Genomic DNA, 18104 nt, shown 5'->3' with positions numbered 1-18104 from the left:
CAGGTCTCTCTCTTCCTCAGGTCTCTCTCTTCCCCAGGTCTCTCTCTTCCCCAGGTCTCTCTCTTCCCTAGGTCTCTTCCTCAGGTCTCTCTCTTCCCCAGGTCTCTCTCTTCCCTAGGTCTCTTCCTCAGGTCTCTCTCTTCCTCAGGTCTCTCTCTTCCCCAGGTCTCTCTCTTCCCCAGGTCTCTCTCTCTTCCCCAGGTCTCTCTCTTCCCCAGGTCCCTCTCTTCCCCAGGTCTCTCTCTTCCCTAGGTCTCTCTCTTCTTCTCTATACCATACTCACAGAACACATTCGTTTTCTAATTGAAAAAACAACACAACCCTTCTCTACCTTGACAGCTATTGAAACTCAGAGAAACAAGCCCATCATCTCAGTTTCCTATTATATCCAAAAGGGAGAAAGAAAGACAGCTGCTGTTGTTCCTGATTTGACATTCATCATCTATTATTCTCTAACAGTTGTTTTTCTAACAGGTTTAAAGTGTAAAATGTGGTTTAAGAGTCAAATGTTCTGTGGAAATGACTAGCTGACGGTGGCATTTTCAACAGTAAACCTCTAACAGAAACCAGACAAGCTTTTCAGAGCCTCCCTTTAGACCAGGACTGCTCAACCCTCTTCCTGGAGATCTACCTCTTACTGGAGATCTACCCTCTTCCTGGAGATCTACCCTCTTCCTGGAGATCTACCCTCTTCCTGGAGATCTACCCTCTTCCTGGAGATCTACTGTCCTGTAGGTTTTCAGCTCAACCCTCTTCCTGGAGATCTACCGTCCTGTAGGTTTTCAGTCCAACCCTCTTCCTGGAGATCTACCATCCTGTGGGTTTTCAGTCCAACCCTCTTCCTGGAGATCTACTGTCCTGTGGATTTTCAGTCCAACCCTAATTTAACACACCTGATTCTACAGCTGCTCAACAAGACCTTAACTAGCTGAATCAGATATGTTAAATTAGGGTTGGACTGAAAACCTACAGGACAGCAGATCTCCAGGAAGAGGGTTGGACTGAAAACCTACAGGACGGTAGATCTCCAGGAAGAGGGTTGGACTGAAAACCTACTGGATGGTAGATCTCCAGGAAGAGGGTTGGACTGAAAACCTACAGGACGGTAGATCTCTAGGAAGAGGGTTGGACTGAAAACCTACAGGACGGTAGATCTCTAGGAAGAGGGTTGGACTGAAAACCTACAGGACGGTAGATCTCCAGGAAGAGGGTTGGGCTGTAAACCTACAGGACAGTAGATCTCCAGGAAGAGGGTTGGACTGAAAACCTACAGGACAGTAGATCTCCAAGAAGAGGGTTAGGCTGTAAACCTACAGGACGGTAGATCTCCAGGAAGAGGGTTGAGCTGAACACCCACAGGACGGTAGATCTCCAGGATGAGGGTTGGACTGAAAACCCACAGGACGGTAGATCTCCAGGAAGAGGGTTGAGCTGAAAACCCACAGGACGGTAGATCTCCAGGAAGAGGGTTGGACTGAAAACCCACAGGACGGTAGATCTCCAGGAAGAGGGTTGAGCTGAAAACCCACAGGACGGTAGATCTCCAGGAAGAGGGTTGGACTGAAAACCCACAGGACGGTAGATCTCCAGGAAGAGGGTTGGACTGAAAACCTACAGGACGGTAGATCTCCAGGAAGAGGGTTGGGCTGTAAACCTACAGGACAGTAGATCTCCAGGAAGAGGGTTGGACTGAAAACCTACAGGACAGTAGATCTCCAAGAAGAGGGTTAGGCTGTAAACCTACAGGACGGTAGATCTCCAGGAAGAGGGTTGAGCTGAACACCCACAGGACGGTAGATCTCCAGGATGAGGGTTGGACTGAAAACCCACAGGACGGTAGATCTCCAGGAAGAGGGTTGAGCTGAAAACCCACAGGACGGTAGATCTCCAGGAAGAGGGTTGGACTGAAAACCCACAGGACGGTAGATCTCCAGGAAGAGGGTTGAGCTGAAAACCCACAGGACGGTAGATCTCCAGGAAGAGGGTTGGACTGAAAACCCACAGGACGGTAGATCTCCAGGAAGAGGGCTGGACTGAAAACCCACAGGACGGTAGATCTCCAGGAAGAGGGTTGGACTGTAAACCTACAGGACGGTAGATCTCCAGGAAGAGGGTTGGACTGAAAACCTACAGGACGCTAGATCTCCAGGAAGAGGGTTGGACTGTAAACCTACAGGACGGTAGATCTCCAGGAAGAGGGTTGGACTGTAAACCTACAGGACGGTAGATCTCCAGGAAGAGGGTTGGGCTGAGTAAAGTTTTTTTTTTTTTTTTTTTTGAATATAAATTAGAAAAAATGTGTAAAAACCTGTTTTGGATTTGTCATTATGTGTTATTGTGTGTATATTGATGAGGGGAAAAAACATTGAATCCATTTTAGATTAAGGTTGTAAAGTAAAAAAATGTGGAAAAATTCAAGGGGTCTGAATAGTTTCCAAAGGCACTTTATATATTGGTACTGTTTCATATATTAGTATTTTTTCATAGGTATTAGTATTGTTTTATCGATATTAGTTGCCTATTTATATTGAATTTACTGTCAGTACGTGTTTTAGTAGTTAAAATAATGTAAAAACAAGTCAGACAATTACTTCTATCAGAGCTGAAAGCGATGCAAGATTTCCTTTATAGATCCCAGATACTTCCTAGGAAATGCCTGTATGTCCACACTAACAAGATCAATGGGGAGATTTCGATTAGCATGTATTCTGTGGTTATTCCAATGCATTCTGTTTGTAATTACATGAACAGACACAGTATTCTATTATTACAGTGTTAGAAAGAAACTCTGACCACAATAAACCCAATGTTAGATCTGAACCTTTAAACCACCTCACCATAGACTATCATAGATTATCTAGAGAGAGAGAGAGAGACAGAGAGAGGGAGAGAGACAGAGGGGGAGAGAGAGAGAGACAGAGGGATGGGGGAGAGAGACAGAGAGAGGGAGAGAGACAGAGGGGGAAGAGAGAGAGACAGAGGGAGGGGGGAAGAGAGAGAGAGGGAGAGAGGGGGGGAGAGAGAGATAGAGCGAGAGGGATGGGGGAGAGACAGAGAGAGGGAGAGAGACAGAGGGGGGGAGAGAGAGAGACAGAGGGAGGGGGGAGAGAGACAGAGGGAGAGAGACAGAGGGGAGAGAGGGAGATAGACAGGGAGAGAGAGGGGGGAGAGAGAGAAATAAAGAGAGAGAGATTGAGAGAAAGTCAGAGAGAGGGAGAGAGAGAAAGTCAGAGGGAGAAAGAGAGGGAGAAAGAGATAGAGAGAGAGTAGCTTTATATTGTGCCTAGAAGGATTGAGACATCGGAACAAATCTCTCGTCTTCCTATCAACACAGCAGGGTCTCTCGCTCTAACCAGACCTCAACTATAAGCACAGACAGAGACACAGACCCACACACGCACACACGCAGACACACACACACCACGTCATCACAGCAGGTTCTCTTTCTCTAACCAGACCTTTAGTTCCTGGTGTACTTCCTCTGGTCTTGGTGGAGGGAGAACGGAGGTTGACTGGGGGATATAGCACCTAGCATCGACCCCTCAGTGTCTGTTCCCCTTCCCTTTGTCCCTCTTTCGCCTCCTCTCACCTCCTGTCTCAGTAGTCTTTAGAGAAGAAGAAGAAGAACCAAAACCGTATCAAGAAGAAGAAAACAAGGGGTCGGACCAGGATCGGGTCAGAAATGTTCTCTGGTTGTAGATTTCAGACCATTGCCCGTTCCCAACATTCTGCCTGTTCTCACTGTGAATAAACTGTTGCCCTCTGATTCAGGCAGTGGTGTGGCCCGTGTGGCTCAGTTGGTAGAGCATGGTGTTTGCAACGCCAGGGTTGTGGGTTCGAGTCCCACGGGGACCAGTACGGAAAAAAACAAAACAATTATGAAATGTATGCATTCACTACTGTAAGTCGCTCTGGATAAGAGTGTCTGCTAAATGACTAAAATGTAAATGGAATGTAAAATGTGTGAGAGTGTAAACAGATATTTGTTCAGAGATTTGACAGTAGAATATCTATTGTTGTCAGAGCTATGCCTGGAATGCTGCAGAATTAAACAATATGCTAGGCTACATGACGTTGCTTGCCTCGCTTATCATCAGACACTTGTTTTCTTGCGTGAACGGAAAGTAGTCTATCTTATATACTAAACATGATTGTGGTGAGAATAATTTTTGTTGTCTTACATATTTAGGTATCATCTATAATTGTAGATAGAAAAAACATGAGCTGGCGCACACCCAGAAAATAGTTTGTGTGGAGGTGCTGACTAACGGTGAACAAACTATAAACGATCAAAATAAAGAAAGTCACACACTGCATGTATAATCTCCCAACAATTTAACGGGTATTCACCAGCGTTTCGGCATCACTGTGCCTTCCTCAGGGTCTGAGATTATACATGCAGTGTGTGACTTTCTTTATTTTGATAGTTTATCATCTATAATTGTAAAAAAGGCTGTCCTGCTCCTCTCCTCTCTACCTTAACTTCCCCTCATGTTCCCTTCAGTTTCCCGTAGGCCCCGTTAGTTTGGCTGCTCAGACTACCTTAACTTCCCCTCATGTTCCCTTCAGGTTCCCGTAGGTCCCGTTAGTTTGGCTGCTCAGACGACCTTAGTTATCCCTCATGTTCCCTTCAGTTTCCCGTAGGTCCCGTTTGATTGGCTGCTCAGACTACCTTAGTTATCCTTCACCCATTGGCATTCCCAACCAATCAGAGCGCTTGGAAATGCGCATCTGGATGCTGCACCTGCACACTCAGGTCAGAGTGTTATCGATGACTTTTTATTGTTGACACTAACACAAATGTCTGAATGTTGTTGCATGCATCCAAATAACAACAACAAGATTCCAAGTCATTCAGATGACCAAAATCATATAAACATCCTCAAATGGAAACAGCTGTAGTGGTAGTGGTGACTATCAAGAGTACAGTGATGGGTCTCAACACCATGTTGTAACCGGACAGCATTATAGAGGACACAACCAAACCAATCATTTATAAGTATATAGTGGGTGAGGTTCATACCAGCTAACCGTTTTTACGTGGTCCTCTAGCTGGATTTAGTGACCAACAGTTTTTTACGTAGTCCATCATTTCTCCGGATTTAACAACCAATAGTTTTTTACAATCGTGTACACAGTAGTTTCATAACAACAGCAAACCCAACCGCCCTATCCAGTGGGCTGTAATAACCCTTAATAACTTACACTGCATTGCCTTTTGTGTTATTACATATGTCATGTGACAATGTATTGGTTTCACACCTCTGAAGCCTTACATGTGATCTCTAGACTAAAATCTGTTTCAGACAGTCGATCATTGTCTTCCCCTTGACATTAGACTGGGTCAGGCTCTAGCTGTGGTTGACCCGGTACATTGATGAGGCCGTATTGGCTGTCTGCAGGCTGTTGCTGCTCGATGGAGTCTGTGTTTGATGTTCAGATGGGCTCGGTCGTAAAAGTATAGTAAATCTTTATTTAAACGAGGGTAGGCAAATATGTTGGCGATCGTAGAAGATTGACACTGATGCTGGAGGTACAAGACTAAGAGCAAGGATTGGGTTTGGAGTTTACGATGTGGCTGCTCTCAGACACACAGGTTCAAACCCAGACCCAGTCTCGGAGAGGTTTAACACCCCCGAGCTCTGGTTTCAAACCCAGAACCAGTCTCAGAGAGGTTTAATATCCTCGAGCATTGCTTTCAAACCCAGACCCAGTCTCGGAGAGGTTTAACACCCCCGAGCTCTGGTTTCAAACCCAGAACCAGTCTCAGAGAGGTTTAATATCCCCGAGCTTTGCTTTCAAACCCAGACCCAGAGAGGTTTAACACCTCCGAGCTCTGGTTTCAAACCCAGACCCAGAGAGGTTTAACACCCCCGAGCTCTGGTTTCAAACCCAGACCCAGTCTCAGAGAGGTTTAATACCCCCGAGCATTGCTTTCAAACCCAGACCCAGTCTCGGAGAGGTTTAACACCCCCGAGCTCTGGTTTCAAACCCAGACCCAGTCTCAGAGAGGTTTAATATCCCTGAGCTTCGCTTTCAAACCCAAACCCAGAGAGGTTTAACACCCCCAAGCTCTGGTTTCAAACCCAGACCCAGAGAGGTTTAACACCGCCGAGCTTTGGTTTCAAACCCAGACCCAGTCTCAGAGAGGTTTAATACCCCCGAGCATTGCTTTCAAACCCAGACCCAGTCTCGGAGAGGTTTAATACCCCCGAGCTCTGGTTTCAAACCCAGACCCAGTCTCAGGCAAGTTTAAAACCCCCCAGTTCTGGTTTCAAACCCAGACCCGTCTCAGGAAAGTTTAATCACGTGACCCTTGAACGAGATGACCGCATGAACTGAGAGCTCCACTTCAAGTTAAACCCCATTTGTTTAAGTTAAAAAAAGTATTGGTGGCTACAAAAGGCAACATTACATGTGGCATTTTTACCCGGACTCGAGCAATAGCCGTGGAAAAAGCCTCCAAGAAATAGCTACCTTCAGAAAAAGCTAGCACCATTAGCCAGAAGCATGAGGACCCATCCCTTTCCAAGTTCCAACAACTGCCAACCTCGTCCTCTGTCGAAGACATCCTTACACCAGGACCTGTCAGCTGGAATACGTCGAAAGCGCCGAGAGTTTGACGAGGTGAAGAAACATTTAATTAACCGAGGCATCTTCAGGGGATTCAGATACCCAAACGAGTTCAGGATTATTCACAAAGGAACCCATGCAACACTTCAAAACTCCTGAGGAAGCAAGCAGGTTTTTGAATGTCAATCCTGGCCACTGAGAAATGGACCGATGACTAAAAGCGATTACTGTTTTTATTTGTTTTATTTTGGCTGCGAGAGGGATAGGCCCTATACCCTAACCTAGGTCTGCTAACGTTTTAGCTGAGAGAGGGATATGTCCTATAGTCTAACCTAGGCCTACTGACGTTTTAGCTGAGAGAGGGATAGGTCCTATAGTCTTACCTAGGTCTGCTAACGTTTTAGCTGAGAGAGGGATAGGTCCTATAGTCTAACCTAGGTCTACTGACGTTTTAGCTGAGAGAGGGATAGGTCCTATAGTCTAACCTAGGCCTACTGACGTTTTAGCTGAGAGAGGGATAGGTCCTATAGTCTAACCTAGGTCTACTGATGTTTTAGCTGAGAGAGGGATAGGTCCTATAGTCTAACCTAGGTCTATTGACGTTTTAGGCTACTTTTATTTCCCATTTCATGTCAAGTGAGAACATGAACCATTTACAGCCTGTTAGCCTGTATGTTCTACAGACAAGATGACAGGCTGTAAATGGTTCATTTTCTCACTTGACATAAATGGGGAAATAAAAGTAGCCTAAAACAATAATTGGCAGACAAAGTGATCAGATACTGTCAATTTTATATTAGGCCTATAGTCTACTTTTTATTTGTACTTATAATTTTCACATAGGCCTTCACCATTGATAGTCTGTCGATTGCGACACATCTACAGACCTAACGAGAGGCTTAGTGTCAATTTTATGCCTATTGTTATCCTATCGATATTTCATTTTAATAATAACAAACTTATCCTATAGATCCCTCTTAGGAATTTGCTCCCTCATTTCTGTTTTATTTAGTCCAAATGATTAGGCCTATGTCCTGTTGGGGGATGTATTTGTAGGCTGGGCTATTGACTTGATTTACTTCATTCCTCCCTCTCTTTTTTAGATTTTCTTTCTTTCTGTGGCCTGGATGGGGGGCAACGTTGTGAGGAGAAGATTAGGCTTTTTTTTCACGGAAGATGTTTTTCAGAACACAGAATTGTGACTGAGCGTGTGGTTAACAGATCCAACACGTAGAGTTGTTTGTGGGGCGTTCAGAGATTGTTATTTTATGTACACCGTTTATTTTCATTTCAAGTGATCGCACGCAGCTTTAACTATTATCCACCTATACTCAAAGACGACTTGCACTAGAGTTCGATTACTGTTCGATGACGTTGACTAGTATCTTAAATCTGCTGACATGGAACTGCCATCGGCAAGAAACCTGAAAGAGATAATATGTGTAGTCCAAGATGGCTGCCGTCTTATCGGCTCTTAACCAACCGCACTATTTTGTTTGTCTTTTTGAGTTGTTCCTAACTTGTTTTGTATGCAATGTTGCTGCTACCGTCTCTTAAGACCGAAAAGAGCATCTGTACACCAGAACTGGGATTACTCACCTCAAATTGGACGAGGAGTTATTCTTCAATGAGTTGGATGTACTTCAATGAGGGATATACTACGGACGCCCGACCAGGCCCAGGTCCCCGTGATTCGCTGGAAAAGGAGACGTACACTACCGTTCAAAAGGGGGTCACTTAGAAATGTCCTTGTTTTTGAAAGAAAAGCATTTTTTTTGGTCCGTTAAAATAACATCAAATTGATCAGAAATACAGTGTAGACATTGTTAATATTGTAAATGACTATTGTAGCTGGAAACGGCTGATTTTGTTAATGGAATATCTACAGAGGCCCATTATCAGCAACCATCAATCCTGTGTTCCAATGGCAAGTTGTGTTAGCTAATCCAAGTTCATCATTTTAAAAGGCTAATTGTTCAGTAGAAACCCTTTTGCAATTATGTTAGCACAGCTGAAAACTGTTGTTCTGATTAAAGAAGCAATAAAACTGGCCTTTAGACTAGTTGAGTATCTGGAGCATCAGCATTTGTGGGTTCGATTACAGGCTCAAAATGGCCAGAAACAAAGAACTTTCTTCTGAATCTCGTCACTCTATTCTTGTTCTGAGAAATGAAGGCTATTCCATGCAAGAAATTGCCAAGAAACTGAAGATCTCGTACAACGCTGTGATCTACTCCCTTCACAGAACAGTGCAAACTGGCTCTAACCAGAATAGAAAGAGGAGTGGGAAGCCCCAGTGTACAACTGAGCAAGAGGAAAAGTACATTAGAGTGTCTAGTTTGAGAAACAGACGCCTCACAAGTCCTCAACTGTCAGCTTCACCCGCAAAACACCAGTCTCAATGTCAACAGTGAAGAGGCGACTCCAGGATGCTGGCCTTTGAGGCAGAGTTCCTCTGTCCAGTGTCTGTGTTCTTTTGCCCATCTTAATCTTTTCTTTTTATTGGCCAGTCTGAGATATGGCTTTTTCTGTGCAACTCCAGCAGCATCCAGGAGTTGCCTCTTCACTCTCCCTCAACGTGATAAAGACAAAGGAGATGATTGTGGACTACAGGAAAAGGAGGACCGAGCACGCCCCCATTCTCATCGACGGGGCTGTAGTGGAGCAGGTTGAGAGCTTCAAGTTCCTTGGCGTCCACATCCCCAACAAACTAACATGGTCAAATTACGACAAGACAGTCATGAAGAGGGCATGACAAAACCTATTCCCCCTCAGGATACTGAAAAGATTTGGCATGGGTCCTCAGATCCTCAAAAGGTTTTACAGCTGCACCATCGAGAGCATCCTGACGGGTTGCATCACTGTCTGGTATTTCAACTGCTCGGCCTCCGACCGCAAGGCACTACAGAGGGTAGTACGGCTCAGTACATTGCTGGGGCCAAGCTTCCTGCCATCCAGGACCTCTATACCAGGCGGTGTCAAAGGAAGGCCCTAAAAATTGTCAAAGACTCCAGCCACCCTAGTCATAGACTGTTCTCTCTGCTACCGCATGACAAGCGGTACCGGAGCGCCAAGTCTAGGTCCAAGAGGCTTCTAAACAGCTTCTACCCCGCAAGCCATAAGACTCCTGAACAGCTAATCAAATGGCTACCCATACTATTTGCATTGTCCCCCCCCTCTTCTACGCTGCTGCTACTCTCTGTTATTATCTCTGCATAGCCACTTCAATAACTCTACCTACATGTACATAATTACCTCAATTACCTCAACTCCGGTGTCCCCGCACGTTGACACATTGACTCTGTACCAGTACCCCCTGTATATTGCCCTGCTATTGTTATTTACTCTCATACTTTTTTTGTATTTTCTTAAAACTGCATTGTTGGTTAAGGGTTTTTAATTTCTTAGTGATCCCTTCGTGCGCCAATCCCGTTAACGGGATTGATTTGACAACACCCAGTGAAATAGCAGCGCGCCAAATTCAAAAACAGAAATACTAATAATAATAATTCATAAATCATACAAGTGTTATACATCGGTTTAAAGATGAACTTCTTGTTAATCCAGCCACAGTGTCAGATTTCAAAAAGGCTTTACGGCGAAAGCAAACCATGCAATTATCTGAGGACAGCACCCCATCAAACATACACATGAAAATCATAATTCAACTCTCCAGGCGCGACACAAAAGTCAGAAATAACTATATAATTCATGCCTTACCTTTGAAGATCTTCTTCTGTTGGCACTCCAATATGTCCATTAAACATCACAAATGGTCCTTTTGTTCGATAAATTCTGTCATTATATCACCAAAATGTCAATTTATTTGGCGCGTTTGATTCAGAAAATACACCGGTTCCAACTCGCGCAACATGACTACAAAGTATCTAATAAGTTACCTGTAAACTTGATCCAAACATTTCAAACAACTTTCCTAATCCAACCTTAGGTACTTTTAAATGTAAATAATCAATAAAACCTAAGACGGAATAAACTGTGTTCAATACCGGATGAAAACAAAGTGGAGCGAGCTTTCAGGTCATGCGCCCCAACCACAACAGTACCCTCTCGCTATCCACCCAGATAGGAAAATGTCTACTTCTTCATTTCTCAAAGGAAAAGCATCAACCAATTTCTAAACACTGTTGACATCTAGTGGAAGTGATAGGAACTGCAAGCAAGTGCCTTAGAAATCTAGATCCATATAGAAACCCATTGAAAAGAGAGTGACCTCAATTTCTTTCCCCCTGGATGGTTTGTCCTCGGCGTTTCGCCTGCCAAATAAGTTCTGTTATACTTACAGACATAATTTTAACAGTTTTAGAAACTTTAGAGTGTTTTCCATCCGAACATACCAATTATATGCATATCCTATCTTCTGGGCCTGAGTAGCAGGCAGTTTACTTTGGGCACACTTTTCATCCGGACGTGAAAATAGTGCCCCCTAGCCTTAAGAAGTTTTTAAGTAAGCATTTCACTGTATTCGGCACATGTGACAAATACAATTTGATTTGATTTGTGCTCTCAAAAAGGACAAAGCAGACGTTGCGCTCTTACAAGAGACACACGTCTGTCATGCCGAACATGCTAAACTCCGCAGAGCTTGGGGGAGACAGGTGTATTTCTCATCTTTCAAATGTAGAGGTACAGCCATACTAACAGTAGAGGTACAGCCATACTAACAGTAGAGGGACAGCCATACTAACAGTAGAGGTACAGCCATACTAACAGTAGAGGTACAGCCATACTTATCCATATGCTTGTTCCATTCATAATTGACAAAAACATATCTGATCCGGAGGGGAGATTTATTCTGATAACTGGGTCACTGTATGGACGACCAATTACAATCTTAAACATAAACGCCCCTAACACAGATACTCCTGCTTTCATGTCGAAAAATGATAACCCTGTTCAATGAGCATTGTGTTTTCTTTGGAGTGCTGGCTGGAGATTTTAATTGTACCCTCAACTCAACTCTGGACAAATCATTTCAACTCCCCATCACAAATCCTAGATCGGCAAAGATGTTGAACTCTCTTATTATTAAAGAGATGGGACTGATATATATCTGGAGAGAGACTAATAGCTAACCTATGGACTATACACACTTCTCCAATGTCCATAACACCTACTCTCGTATAGATTACATTTTTTTCCCAAAGACTTTCAGAGACCAAGAAGATCTCAACTCCCCCTTCACTCCTTGGCAATTACCTCCATGCCACCTAACAAGTCCCCAGGCCCAGAAGGATTTCCCAGAGAGTTCTACGAAGATTTTTGGCCTCAGCTTAGCCCTATTTTCATGCCAATGCTGGATGATTTTTGCGAAATTGGAGCTCTCCCAGACTCTATGTACAAAGCCCTCATTACAGTGTTGGTAAAACGGAGCTCTCCCAGATTCTATCTACACAGCCCGCATTACAGTGTTGCTAAAAAAAAGATAAGGAGCCTCTATCCTGCTCAACCCTTACGGCCCATAATCTTGTTGGATTTCGACTATAAAATAATTACCAAATTGCTTGCCAAAAGACTAAACACTCTTCTTCCCAAAATAATGAAGGCGGACCAAGCTGTATTTATTAGAGACAGGTAACATTCGCCGTCTTTTTGATATTAGAGCCGGACCAAGCTGGGTTTGGCTGGGGTAGGCCGTCATTGTAAATACAATTTTTGCTTAGTTAAATAAAGGTACCATTTTTTTTAAATTGCAAAAAAATTAGAGACAGGTAACATTCGCTGTCTTTTTGATATTAAAGCGGACCAAGCTGGATTTATTAGAGACAGGTAAAATTCGCCATCCTTTTGATGATATAGATCAAGTAAATGCACAGAACACCCCTGTCCTGCTGGCGTCACTGGAGGCTGAGAAGGTGTTCCACACTCCTGTCCTGCTGGCTTCACTGGAGGCTGAGAAGGTGTTCCACACTCCTGTCCTCCTGGCTTCACTGGAGGCTGAGAAGGTGTTCCACACTCCTGTCCTCCTGGCTTCACTGGAGGCTGAGAAGGTGTTCAACGCTCCTGTCCTCCTGGCTTCACTGGAGGCTGAGAAGGTGTTCCACACTCCTGTCCTTCTGGCTTCACTGGAGGCTGAGAAGGTGTTCAACGCTCCTGTCCTCCTGGCTTCACTGGAGGCTGAGAAGGTGTTCAACGCTCCTGTCCTCCTGGCTTCACTGGAGGCTGAGAAGGTGTTCAACGTTCCTGTCCTCCTGTCTTCACTGGAGGCTGTGTTCGACAGGATGGAGTGGAGCTTTCTGTTCTCAGTCTTAGAAAAGTTCAATACGTGCCCAAACTTTACTAAATGGATTAAGTCTCCATATTCTCATCCAAATGCCATGTTGTCTACTAATGGTCTGAACTCTGACAGATTCCCTTCGGAATGTGGCAAGGATGTTTGTTGTTCCCCTGCTCTACTTGTTGGGGGTGGAGCCTTTAGCAGAGTTCATAAGGAGCAATCCAAGTATAATGGGTGTTTCTGCAGGCGGCTTTCAGAACAACATTTCGCTCTACGCGGATGATGTCTTGCTCTACATATCCAACCCTGAGAAATCCTTCACATTTTAGACATTATTGCTCAGTAGGGCAAGTTGTCAGGATATAAGATACATTTTAACAAGTCCATTGTTTTCCCTCTACATCTTACACTCACCAGCTCTATGAAGACACTCTGTCCGTTCCAATGGAAGACACTCACCAGCTCTATGAAGACACTCTGTCTGTTCCAATGGAAGACACTCACCAGCTCTATGAAGACACTGTCCGTTCCAATGGAAGACACTCACCAGCTCTATGAAGACACTCTGTCCGTTCCAATGGAAGACACTCACCAGCTCTATGAAGACACTCTGTCCGTTCCAATGGAAGATACTCACCAGCTCTATGAAGACACTCTGTCCGTTCCAATGGAAGACACTCACCAGCTCTATGAAGACACTGTGTCCGTTCCAATGGAAGACACTCACCAGCTCTATGAAGACACTCTGTCCGTTCCAATGGAAGACACTCACCAGCTCTATGAAGACACTCTGTCTGTACCAATGGAAGACACAGGAGTTTCAATACCTTGGGATTTTCATAACACCAGATCTGAACTGCCATTTCAAGGACAATTATCTCCCACTCCTGGATCAAATCAAGAACGATCTCCGAACCTGGATCTCCCTCCGAATAAGCTTAGTGGGAAGAATCAATTTTATCTGTATGAACATCCTCCCTAGATTAAACTATTTATTTCAGATGTTCCCATGCTATCTCCCACATTATTTTTTCAAAACAACTAACCAAAGCATCACCAAATATATATGGGGCAATAAACAACCAAGGATCAAGTTCTCCACTCTATCGAAACCTGAATCTAAGGGTGGTCTTGCGCTTCCCTGCCTTCAATTGTGCCACTGGTCTGACCAAATCCACAACATGCTAACATGCATTACAAACAGACAAGACTCAAATTGGATTCAGATAGAGGCCCAATCCTGTGATTCATTGCCCCTAAACTCAATTATATTCATCAATAACTTTAGTGAAGTGGGTAACATAGCCAACACCTTTGTGATTTACAGCACCCTACTAGCATGGAAGGACTGTAAGAAATACCTCAGCATTTCCTCTCTGATATGCTCTCACTCACCTATAGTATACAACCCAGACTTGCCAAAAGCCCTGAGTGATGCCAACTTTCATCTTCAGGAAACTCTAGGGATCAGGACCTTTTCCGACCTGTTTCATCAGAACACAACTACACTGAAATCCTTTCAAGAGCTCTGCAGGGATTTTTTTATTTTATTTTAAATCTTCAAATTAGACATGTAATTTCCTCATTCACTTCCAAGGGGAGGTTTAGAGCTCAGCTGAATGAAGTTGCGACCCAGCACAATCCATCAAAGGCAACATCTCCTATATCTAGACTCCTTTCTGAGAACGTAGGCTCTTCCTTTACTCATCTGAAGAGAATCTGGGAAAAGGACCTTTGACTATCATCAAAACAAATCAAATGTATTTATATAGCCCTTCTTACATCAGCTGATATCTCAAAGTGCTGTACAGAAACCCAGCCTAAAACCCCAAACAGCAAGCAATGCAGGTGTAGAAGCACTATCAGTGAGGAGTTATGGGTGGATGTTTGTGACAGAGAATAATGCTCCTCTACTAATGTACAAATGAAATAATCTACAGTAATTACACATTTTGTACACATTTTTATTACACCGCAGTGAGACTCCATAGAATGAAAACAGACATTTCTCCCGATTGTAAAATATGTACCTCTGAAAGTGAAACCTATACGCATGTATTTTGGAGTTGTAGAGAGATTACCAGATTTTGGCACTCTACTTTACTGACTTTATTGTCCCCATGGGGAAATTATGTTGCAGTGTCATGTACACGTTTAAAGTGGCGTTTAAATACAAAACAAATTGACAATACAACTTTCATAACAGTTACATACCAATAACAAAAGACTAGCCTGCTGGCCTTACTGGGTTGATAGGAATATTAGCCTGCTGGCCTTACTGGGTGGATAGGAACATTAGCCTGCTGGCCTTACTGGGTGGATAGGAACATTATTTAGGAGGGATATCACACCTGGCACAAATGATTGTCTGGTTCTGTTTTTCCTGCTGAGGGCTGCACTATACCTGCGCCCAAAGGGGAGTAGTTCAAAGTCCAGGTGGCTTGGGTCTAAAATGATTTTGTGAGCCTTGTAGAGGGCCCTGACCTTAAAGATCTCATCCAGGCCTGTCTGTTTGAATCCAAGTACTTTGCTTGCTGTGGTGATAATCCTTCTCAGCATATTTCTCTGGCTGACAGTGGCATTGCCAAACCAACAAACAATACAAAAAGTTAAAATACTCTCAATGAAAGATTTGTAAAACATAGTCAGTATAGTACAATTAACATTAAAAGATCCAACCTTTTATGCACTATATACATACTGCTGCAAAGAAAATACTAGATGTACAGTTTGATATGAACCCCGTGTCTCTATCTTCTTAATACCCAGAAGGACTTTGTTCTTGATCCAGACAGAGGAAATGTGTTTATGACATCACCTACTGTGATCCAGACAGAGAAAATGTGTTTATGACATCACGTACTGTGATCCAGACAGAGAAAATGTGTTTATGACATCACGTACTGTGATCCAGACAGAGAAATGTGTTTATGACATCACGTACTGTGATCCAGACAGAGAAAATGTGTTTATGACATCACGTACTGTGATCCAGACAGAGAAATGTGTTTATGACATCATGTACTGTGATCCAGACAGTGAACATTTGTTTATGACATCACGTACTGTGATCCAGACAGAGAAAATGTGTTTATGACATCACACACTTTGCTAAGAAATGTATTCTTCTACTGTGGGCTTCTAATTCTTCTCCTACATTTAAAATGTGGATTGACCAGATTGTTGACTTTCTTCCTCTTGAAAAGCTCACTTATGACCTCTGCAAGAGACAGGCCAGGTTTGATAGACTCTGGTCTCCACTACTCAACTATATTTCAAATTGGACAGAGAGATTGGGGTGATTAAAGGAAATTTGTGTATATCCATGTTGTCTAAGGTGCTGTAAAACTAATTTGCTTGTTGTCTCAGCTAAAGCTGGAAATAGTTAACATGATCACAGATGGTGCTGCTGCAAATTTGGTGTTTGTTTAGTTCTAGATTTTATTTTATTACATTAATTATGTCTGCCACATCTGTGAATGTGGAATGTGTATTGATTGTTGATTTTTAAAATTATTATTATTTTTTTTTTATTTTTTTTACCCAACTCTGGTTTCAAACCCAGACCCAGTCTCAGGCAAGTTTAAAACCCCCAACTCTGGTTTCAAACCCAGACCCAGTCTCAGGCAAATTTAAACCCCCAACTCTGGTTTCAAACCCAGTCTCAGGTATGTTTAACCCCAGTATAAGAGCAATGTGACAGTTCAAGTCCCAGACTCCAGATGTTGACTGTCCCTCTGGGGCCACCGTATGAAAAGGAGTTCCATTAAGGAAGCCCAATGATGACTTCCATGGAAGGTTGGAGGGAGAGAAATAAAGACATTTAGCTGTTGGAGTGTGTGTGAGTGTCTAGGACCCTGTGAGTGTTGGAGTGACAGTAAGTGTGAGTGTCTAGGGCCCTGTGAGTGTTGGAGTGACAGTGAGTGTGAGTGTCTAGGGCCCTGTGAGTGTTGGAGTGACAGTGAGTGTGAGTGTCTAGGGCCCTGTGAGTGTTGGAGTGACAGTGAGTGTGAGTGTTTAGGGCCCTGTGAGTGTTGGAGTGACAGTGAGTGTGAGTGTCTAGGGCCCTGTGAGTGTTGGAGTGACAGTGAGTGTGAGTGTCTAGGGCCCTGTGAGTGTGCATAGAGATTAAAAGGTCAATGAGGATACAAGGTTAACTCAGTTTGTGTAGCTATATTGTTAGCTATTGATCAGTCTCACTGCTTGGGGGATAGAAGCTGTTCAAGAGCCTGTTGGTGCCAGACTTGATGCACCGGTACCTCTTGCCATCAGGAAGCATGGAGAATAGTCTATGGCTTTGCTGGTTGGATTCTTTAACAATTTTCCGGGTCTTCCTACCACACCGTCTGATATAGATGTCCTGGATGGCAGGGAGCTCGGTCCCAGTGATGTACTGGCCTGTCCTCACCACCCTCTATAGTGCCATGCAATCGAGGGCGGTGCTGTTGCCATACCAGGAGGTGACGCAGCCAGTCAAAATGCTCTCAATGGAGCAGCTGTAGAACATTTTGAGGATTTGAGGGCCTATGCCAAACCTTTTCAACCTCCTGAGGGGGAAGAGATACCCAAGTAGTGTACTATAATACGATGCCATTTCAGATGCAACCACAGTTTGGTAATGCTCTTCTCCTGAAACACGGTTTGGTAAATGCTCTTCTCTTGAAACACGGTTTGGAAATTGGTAATGCTCCTCGCTTGAAACACGGTTTGGTAATGCTCTTCTCCTGAAACACGGTTTGGTAATGCTCTTCGCTTGAAACACGGTTTGGTAATGCTCTTCTCTTGAAACACGGTTTGGTAATGCTCTTCTCTTGAAACACGGTTTGGTAATGCTCTTCGCTTGAAACACGGTTTGGTAATGCTCTTCTCTTGAAACACGGTTTGGAAATTGATAATGCTCTTCGCTTGAAACACGGTTTGGTAATGCTCTTCTCTTGAAACACGGTTTGGAAATTGATAATGCTCTTCGCTTGAAACACGGTTTGATAATGCTCTTCTCCTGAAACACAGTTTGGTAATGCTCTTTCTTTCAAAAACAAGGACCTTTCTGAGTGACCCCAAACGTTTGTACAGTAGTGTACATGTAATGGCTGTCTGAAGAAGTAGACCAAGGTGCAGCATGGAATTTGTTCATCTTTTATTTTGGATGAAAAAGGCACTTCACAAAGAAAAAAAACAAACGACAGCCAAACAGTCCTGTCAGGTATCCTAACACACTAAACAGAAATTAACTACCCACAAACCCCAAAGGAAAACAACGATGTGCAGCTGTCCCTGATTGAGAGCCATACCAGTC

The sequence above is a fragment of the Salmo salar genome, chromosome 15, assembly GCF_965601325.2.
Source record: "Salmo salar chromosome 15, fSalSal1, whole genome shotgun sequence".
NCBI lineage: Eukaryota > Metazoa > Chordata > Actinopteri > Salmoniformes > Salmonidae > Salmo > Salmo salar.
The sequence above is the reverse complement of the archived record's forward strand: the minus strand, read 5'-3'. Positions refer to the sequence as shown.